This window comes from Otolemur garnettii, unplaced genomic scaffold (genome assembly GCF_000181295.1).
Source record: "Otolemur garnettii isolate 467f Iridium unplaced genomic scaffold, OtoGar3 scaffold00392, whole genome shotgun sequence".
Lineage (NCBI taxonomy): Eukaryota > Metazoa > Chordata > Mammalia > Primates > Galagidae > Otolemur > Otolemur garnettii.
This window is the reverse complement of record NW_003852787.1, coordinates 124,236-133,239: the sequence shown is the minus strand read 5'-3', so window position 1 is coordinate 133,239 and position 9,004 is coordinate 124,236. Positions and strand designations below refer to the sequence as shown.

The following is a 9,004-nucleotide window of genomic DNA, read 5'->3' as shown; positions in this document are numbered from 1 at the left end:
CTTTCTACCCCAAATTATGCCACAATTCTGCTGGAAGCCAAATTTGTTCTGATGCTTCTGTCTGCACTGCATGAGGACAGATTGGTTGCCTATATTAGGGAGCAGTATGGCAAAGGAATCCCGTGTGCTAAATGAGCAGGTGTGTTACCCAGTTTGGAATTCCAGTGAGTATACCTGTGACAGACATGTTTTTCCTATGACACTGCCAATTACCACAGGATTCTTAGCCCATTGCCCAGTTAATGACTTGTGCTCCAGGTGGCTTCTGAGAAGAATCTGGGTGACTCACACATTCCTAGTTGATTCTCCCTGACCTGATCTCAAAATATTCCCTGCATAGAAGGCAAAGGTTTTTCTATTACTTTGAGAAGACCTGTTTTATTAGTGACAGGTAGCACCTTGGGTGACCTTTCTGAGTGGTAGAAAAGGTAGTTCTGTGCAAACTGCCTTACATGGAATTGTGAAGACTTTGGCATGGCCTCCAACTCCAGTGGAGCTGGTGTAGACAGAAGGAACTCAATCAGGCCTCCCAGTATATGTCGTCCACCTGCCAGCATGGAAGTACATTCCTGGGGAACTAGACAAGCATGGAGACCCCAGGAGTTCACAGTGTGGTTAGTAGTGGTGCTGAGATTTGGGATGCAGGCATCTTGAGCAAGAATGCCAGGTTGAGGAAGGACCCAGCCTCTCCAGAGGGCTCTGTGTAAGTGACTTTCCTCTTGAGTTTTGTATTATGTCATCTGGAATATGTATGTATGATGAGCCCGTTTTATAGATCACACAGTTTTGTTATGGGGTTCAAGAATGAACTTTGAGTGTGTCTATGCCTGCCTCTTCCTCTGGTGCGTAATGGTGAGAACAACGATGGTAGTTATTTGAAACTGAATTCTCAGCAGACGCAGTGTGGTAGACAATAGTCCCCATGGCAGCTTTCAGATTAGGGATGGTCACAGGGAGGCTGAGTTGCATATCTAAAGTGATAGATCAAGTGAGTGTTGGAGCTGGGAGTGAATCTAGAATCACAGGTGACTGGAGGTGGCAGTGTCATTGTAGCAGGGGACTGACAACAGTTCTCCAGACTCCAAGGTGAGGGCATCTGAGTTGTAACTGAGTGTACAGTAGTCTGGACCTTGTCCCTGACCACGGCAGGTGTGGAACTCCAAGTTGGCTACCCTGGACAAGAGCCCCCAGAGAGTCCAGAGCAGGCAGCATTGGCAGAAGAATGTGTTTTTAGGATAGGGAGGGAGATGAGGGATTGAGAGGACAGGGGCACCTTCCATTTTGCTGGAAGTCTTAATATCAATAAAGCAGAAGCTTTTTTCTCCAATCCCTTATCTCTGTTGTGACAGTGATTAAAATGCCTCCATAAGTTAGATTGGAGCAAGGGCTTAGAAAAGTTGGGCTCAGTGAATTGGAAAAGGGTAGAGATTGGAACTTGTAGATATTTTGAGTTGTTGAAACCCCACTATAGAGGTAACTAGGTTCTTAGTGTCCTCAGAGACAAGCTGGGGGAAGAAGACAGAACTGGGAAAGGCAGCTGAGGTTTTTGGCAACTCCAAGGGGAAGAATTGAGAAAATGAGTGTATGAGACAGGGATTAATGAAATTTCAGGGACAGGCACCTGAGGACGGGTGCTCAACACCATTACCACATCAGTGACACAAGATCCGCTTCCTGGGCACATTCTTCAGTGATCTGGTGTTGCTGAAAACTACCATGAAGGATTATGTGAACGTCAGTGAACCTGTATAGGCAGGTTGGGCACCAGGATTTTGAGGCTCTAAGGATAGAGTCCTGCACTGAGCACTTAGATCTCAACACTCAGAAAACCTCTCATGAAAGCTTCACAGTTGCCCCTATGAGCAGGGGCATCAGGCCCATCTACCCTGTGAGTCACAAAGGCTCCTTTTTAGGTGCCCGTCTCTGCTCCCTGAGTGGTGAAACTGCAGAGCTACTTGAGGTTCTGATGAAACCTGATTCAGCTTCTTCCTCAGGTGTAACTGTGGGATTAGAATGGAATTGGACACCTTCATGGTCAGGCAGCTCCTAAGTGGCTAAACACTTTCCTTCAATTGAAGGCCTCAGTTTCCTTTTCCATCCTCAGAGAGAGTTCAAATAGATTCCTGAGTCTCAGCTGCCATGCTTCCTCCTCTACTGAGGGCATATTGCAGGTATGACTCTGTTTTGTGCATATCCTTTGACCCTGGTGGCACTGGCAGTAGTACAACAGGGGTGGGGCAACTCATGTGCTAGGGAGTATTTTTGATAGACATCAGATCTCTGCCATCCAGGGAAATGTGTTCTAGATTTATAAGAAAGAGGAAGGTGAGCAGCTGGGTCCTTTTGGGGTACCATGGGGATGTGGAAGTCATAGACACCCTTGGCGGGACATTTCCTAGTAACATCCTCTGCATTTTAGATTTGTTTGGATGGTTTAACACAATTGGAGGAGACTCATTCCAAGAGAAGTTCCAGATAGGGACTTAAATGGAGAACTAATTTCCAGAGAAGAGACTCTGTCCAACTGTGAGAAGAGGCTGGGCTGCATGGGTTCGGAGGGCAGTAGGGACCCTTAAGAGAAAAGCTTCAGAAACCAGTCATTCCTTCCTCCCTTTCCCACAGACCCTGTTCATCATCTCCTATCTAGACATTCCCAGCGTCTTATCCTTCCTTTTGGCTTCAAAAGGTCAAAGTTTCTCTGAATTTTCATTTGTTCCAAGGGGCTACAAACAATTCTGATCTTTAGGATGAGGATGAATTTAGAATCTGGTTCTTTTCCATGAAGTGATTCCGTCAGTTACAGGTAGCAGTCTAGTAGATTTGCAAAAGGCACAGAGGGGACATTGTTGTGGACTGGTGCAAAGAGGCTGTATCGATGGATCCCTTTTCAGCATCAGGTCCTCTTTCATGGTGATTCCTGGGGCACCAGGTCTCTAAATGATGGACAGACAAAAGGAGGGGGACCAGAGGAGTGGCTCCTAGTGGGCTCACATTTGCCTCTTGTGGAGCTGCCAGATGTGGTGCAAGGTGGATCCCTTATTTCAATAGGGCAGCAGCACCCTCAAATCCCAGAACAGCCATGTGAAATCTCAGGAGTAATTCATTGGCTGGGAGACAGAAACATTTTAAATTTTGGGATTAGTGTGGGATCTGGGATTCAGACTGCTATCCTGGGCACCCAGCTATGCTATTCACCAACCCTTTGATGGAGGTGAGGGCTTCACTGCTCTGGTAGTTGAGGCACAATTCTCATAAATTTAATGTGCCTTATCTTATAGGGGTACAAGTGAATCTAAGAGTAGAATGTGAACATTTTAAAACAATAACTGAGAAAATGACATGAAGGCTGTGTTGACCAGTTTGATGGAAGTATTTCAGATTGCATGTGAAAACCCCACACTACCCCAGAAGTGCATTAATGTACATAGTTACCATTCAATAAAAAAAAAAAAATTAATGTGCCTTTAAATCTCTCTTTTTATCTTTCTTTGTCTACAATCATTGTATATTACTGATCTCAGTGTTTTGATTTAATTTAAAAGACGTGCTATATGTTGTGTATTATTCTTCCTCATTTCTTTACTGTACGATTCAATTCATATGAAGTACTTTGAGAAGTTTATAGAAATACAAAGTAGGATATGGGATCCCAAGGGCTAGAGAGGTGGGAAAAAAGAGCTGTTATTTAACGGGTATGGGGATTGAATTTTGTAAGATGAAGAAATGTTCCTGTGTATGGAGATGATGGTTGCAAAACAATAAGAATGTACTTAAGCACTGTGAGATGTGCAGTTGAAAATGGTTAAAAGGTCAATTTTATGTATATTTTTCCACAATACAAAAATAAATTTAAATGAAGAAAGTATAGTATTGCCCCCAGAATCCTAACACCCCAGAGCTCGCACAACTTAGAATCCAAATGAAAAATTTGAGCCAATTTTGCCTCAGCTCTGGGTCAATGATTCGGAAGTTAAATGCCCAGCACACTATTGGTACATTTTTGTGCCTTTTGTGCAGGGCACCAATAAGCTTTGTTGTTCAGTTTGTTGTCACAAGCTACAGTGAAAGCATCCTGTTGCATGATGGTTGGGTGTAGGTGGTCTGTGATGTGGCATGGCAGCAGAAATGTCAAAATGAATAAGGGACTGGAAGCTCTGGCAATCCAGCAAAATTCTTTTTTTTTTTTTTTTTTGACAGAGCCTCAAGCTGTCCCCCTGGGTAGAGTGCCGTGGCATCACAGCTCACAGCAACCTCCAACTCCTGGGCTCAAGCGAGTCTCCTGCCTCCGCCTTCCAAGTAGCTGGGACTACAGGCGCCAGCCACAGTGCCCGGCTATTTTTTGGTTGCAGCCGTCATTGTTGTTTGGCGGGTCCGGGCTGGGGATTCGAACCTGCCACCTTAGGTGTACGTGGCTGGCGCCTTAGCCAGTTGAGCTATAGGCGCCGAGCCCAAAATTCTTGATTTTACTAAAACTTATACAGATCATACTACACGTACACACTGTTAATCAATAAACAAGTGACACAGAACCTCCTGACCCAGGCCGAGCACAGCCCAGTGCCAAGGGGTCTGTTGCTTACTCCATAACCATACTACTAAAATTATAAAAAGTTATTCTTAAACCTTGTAACGAAAACAAGACCACGAAACAAAGTTCTGGGGAAATAAGCTGATTGAAGGCTTGACCTTTAACAGACCATCTGGAGGCAGTCATCCATCTTAAGGAGTGGTTTACAAATTCCTAAGAATTACAGGTACCTGTTTACAGGGCTATCTCCATGAGTTGGTCTTGTAATCATTTCCACATGATCAAGTCCTGACTCATTTTGTGGAGTTCTACCTAGGTTTTTGTTTTCCTTGCTCACCGAAGACTTCACACTTGCTGTCACAAAATGGAACTGTTTAAAGACTTTTTCATATAAGCCTTCTGCCTATACATCCTATGTAATTTTCACTGCTAATTGTATTCTTTTGTGCCTGTTTTGTGTTACTTTTTGTATAATAGCAACTATGTATTCACTATGGGTCCTAAAAAGTTAGGAAAATAAGTGTAAGAGGAAAGCTGTTAGAGCTACAATTGGACTTAAGAAAGATCTTATTGTGAAGCATGAAAGCGGTACACCTGTGGCTAACCTCCCTACTATGTTCAGGGTGCCTAAATTGACTGTACAATTTTGAAAAACAAGCTAGCAAAGCAGCTGATGTGGTGAAATGAGTTCTGACACTCACCTCTAGGGGATCAAAAAGTATAGAAGAGACAGAAAACCTCTTAGTTTGAATTAATAAAAAAATAGCTGGCTGGTGAGGTGATTCTGAGATGATAATTTGTGAGATAACCAAGGTCTTCCACGATGATTTAGTGAAAGGCTGCCTGATGATTGGGCTCCAAAGGAGGTGCTTAAAGCCAGTAGGGGGTGATTAAAGAACTTTCAGAAAGGAACCAGGATCCATAGTGTTGTTATGGGTGGAGAGGCTTCTAGTTCCAATTTGGAAGCAGCTGAAAAGTTTGTAAAGGAATTTAAGGAGTCTGAGCAGTGATGAGTATGTTTTGAACCAAGTGTTTCAATTGTAATGAAACAGGCCTTTATATATTTAGGCTTTTATATTTTTTTTTCTTTTTTTTTTTTTTAGACAGAGCCTCAAGCTGAGCCCCTGGGTAGAGTGCCATGGCTTCACTGCTCACAGTAACCTCCAACTCCTGGGCTCAAGCGAGTCTCCTGCCTCCGCCTCCCAAGTAGCTGGGACCACAGGCGCCCGCCACAACACCTGGCTATTTTTTTTGTTGCAGCCATCATTGTTGTTTGGCGGGCCCAGGCTGGGGATTCGAACCGGCCACCTTAGGTGTATGTGGCTGGCGCCTTAGCCGCTTGAGCCACAGGCTCCGAGCCTAAAAGGCTATTTTAGTATGTCATGGGGGTACATGTGTTTTGGTTACGTTGTTTGCTTTTGTAAACTTTAAGTTATAGGCGTGCCCTTCAGTCAGAAAATGTCTAATGTACCCGGGTCAAGTGCCCACTGAGTCAGAATTTATCCTTCCTGTTCCTCTTCTTCCCTTCCCCCCACACAAATTTTATTGGGTTTTCCTTCCCTAGGAGGAAACAGGTGTTGATCAAATAGTTGCCATTTAGTACTGAGCACAAGGAGTGTTTGTTTTCCTATTATTCTGATACTCCCCTGAGAAGAGCCTTCTTCAATTCCATCCATCAGGTTGTTACAAAATATACTGGAACACCATCTTTTTAAGGTTGAGTAGTAGCCGGTGTGTACATATACCATTTTTTATTCATCTATTCATGTACTGATGGGCACTTGGGTTGTTTCCATGCCCATGTGATTGTGAATTGTGCTGCTATGAACATTTGAGTGTGAGTGTTGCTATATAACTTTTTTTTTTCCCTTTGAGTAAATCTCTAGTAGAGAGATTTCAGAATCAAATGGTGGGTCTACTTTAGGTTCCTTGAGACATTCCCATACTGGAGAGAGAGAGAGGATACTTGAGAAGGTTGAGGTCTAAGAGAACAGAGACCACAAGGATGCACCTGCAGAGTCCTCTCCATGGTGACTCAGCTTTGGGAATTTATAAACCTAACTTCCTGGAACTTGGAAATTTCTAAGTTCTGTGAAATCCTATAGTTCTGTAGGGGCTGGAATAGCATCTCTCGCTTGAATTTAAGTGGCCAATGAGAAGGGTATCTGTGGGATGGAACTTTCTGACTTATCAATAAAAAGGGAAAGACCAAATCAGAACGGCCATTTGGACTGTAATTCTTCAATGCCATAAGCTGGCTGGTGAATAAAGCCCTTCCTCTTATGAATTTGGTGTTTGGGTGCTCTTTCTCTCTGTTGGACCTGGTCTTCCTGCAACAGGAAGGAGGGGGGCCGGACTCTACGATTGGGGTGCCCCCTTCCGGGCACCCAGGAAGCTGCGGGGCACCCAGGAACAGCTCGCAGGCTACTGGGGGCGGGGGTGGGTGGGCTGAGAGCAATTGGGAGGTGAGGCCGGCCTCCTGCCCCTTGTCCCCATGCCTGTTGACATTGTGAGCAGAAGCTTCCCAGAGCTCCTCACGCCAGCGCCTCCTGGGGAGACAGAGCCCACTCTTCCGACGGACCCAAGCTGGGAGAGCAGCGGTGTAGGAGAGGACGAGATGAAGCTGGCGCCTCCGGGGCCTGAGCCTGAGGACACTGCCGGGTCGAGGCCGCCCAGAGCTTCAGCCATGAGCAGCCTCAGGACTTCTCCGAGGCCAAGGCGCTGCTGCTCTAGCTACAGGCCCCGAAGAGCCTGAACCGCCTGTTAGGAGGAGTTTCCAAATCCCCCGGAAGAGCAGAGAAAAGAAAGGTGGTGCCTCCCCTTCTCCCCAGCCTGTTAGATTATTGCCTCAAAAAGCCCCTTCCTACCCTTAAAGTTACAACTCCTCCCCTAGCACAGGGAGTGGCCTACTTACCTCATCACCCCGTTCCAATTTCCTGCTGTCCGCCCCAATGGCTCTTTCCGCCAGATCAATAACAATAACCCCTTATTGGTTATCCCACCAGCCCATCACCATTCTAAAACTTCCCTATATAATATGTACCCCCCCCCCCCCACCCCCCCGCCTTCCTTCTCTGCTCTATCTCTCTCTCTTCTCCCTCTCTCTCTTCCCCACTCTCTCCTTAGCTCTCTCCCCTCTCTTCTCTCCTCCTCGGTGCTGCTCTGCAGCCTCCCTCCCCCCACCAATAAAGACCTTTCGTATAGGACCTTTCGGTCTCTGCCAGTCGAAGTGCCTCTCTTTCACAGCCCCTCTTTCTCTCACCTCTCCATCTTTTCATTAGAATCAATCTCCTCTTCCCACACCCATCCCAGACAAGTAAACAGGCAGGCAGTGCCGGCAGCCTCTCTGGTTACTGCCACGGTTCCTAGCTGCTGCACTTGCTGGAAGAGGAAAGGGGTGGAACCACACTCCCTTGCTCCCCCTCTTCCCCTGAAAGTTGGAAGTAGCTCAGGTTTGAAACTTGTCCCTTAGGCTGCAGCTCTCAGAGAGGAAAGATGGCGCTGGGCACTCCTCCCTCCCAACCCCTGAAGGCAGCAAAGCTGATGTGTTCTCCTAAGGATGCTTCTGAGAAGTCTCAGTGTGGAAATTGCCCGTGGCCATGGATTCTGGGGCTTTCTCCAGGGCCAGGACTTCTGAGGACCACGAGTTGTTAGGACCTAAATCACCACTGAGAGACCACCATACACACATGTAAAGACAAAGTAGTGCTTTTATTTAAAATGCAAGCACATGCCTGGGTCACTCCACTTTACAGTGTAGCTGGGAGGGGCGACCCTGAAATGGAGTGAGGGAAGGTTTTTAAAGGTACATAGGGGAATTCTATCTGACTTCATCAGGAGGAGTTGTCATTGGCTGAGCTGTTGTCCAGGGCTGCTGGGCGCCACCTGATACACCAGGGGTACTATAGGGTGGGTTTACAGTTAGGGACATTTTAAAGGGTTGCCTGTTTACTTCTGATAGGCTGACTCTGCCTGGGCTGATCGACCTTGCCCAGAAGTGCAGAAGGGATGCATTTAGGGAGAGCTGGTTCCCTTCAGCCTGGCTGCCCAGAAATGCGGAGGAGGGAGCCAGTCTCCTTCTGATAAACCGATTCCACCTGGACAACCTTGTCCAGGAGAGGAATGGGGAGTTAGTTCCAAGATGGAGTTACATTAACCTCTTTAGACTGCTTCTCCCTGTGGAAATTCTTCGCTGTGTCTACTTGAAATTTGCTTGATGTTAGCATCTTCCCTTATTTAGAAATCTCCATTAGTAGAGGTGTTCCACTCACACCAGTTATTTTCCATCACACTTCATTTCCATGTAGATTTTTCCTTTCTCTTTGAAGCATTAGGTTAAATACATCTTTCTCCAAACCTAGCTGTTTTTTCTTGTATTTGAAAAGAATGGGGGCTCGGCGCCTGTGGCTCAAGTGGCTAAGGCGCCAGCCACATACACCTAAGGTGGCAGGTTCAAATCCAGCCTGGGCCGCCAAA

At 46.1% G+C, this 9,004-nt stretch overlaps 1 protein-coding gene across 1 annotated transcript in view; it reads left to right on the top strand.

Annotated features, from left to right (window-relative positions):
- The window catches only part of LOC100944177 (zinc finger protein 493-like), a 99,986-nt gene that overhangs the window by 39,393 nt on the left and 51,589 nt on the right, over positions 1-9,004 (top strand).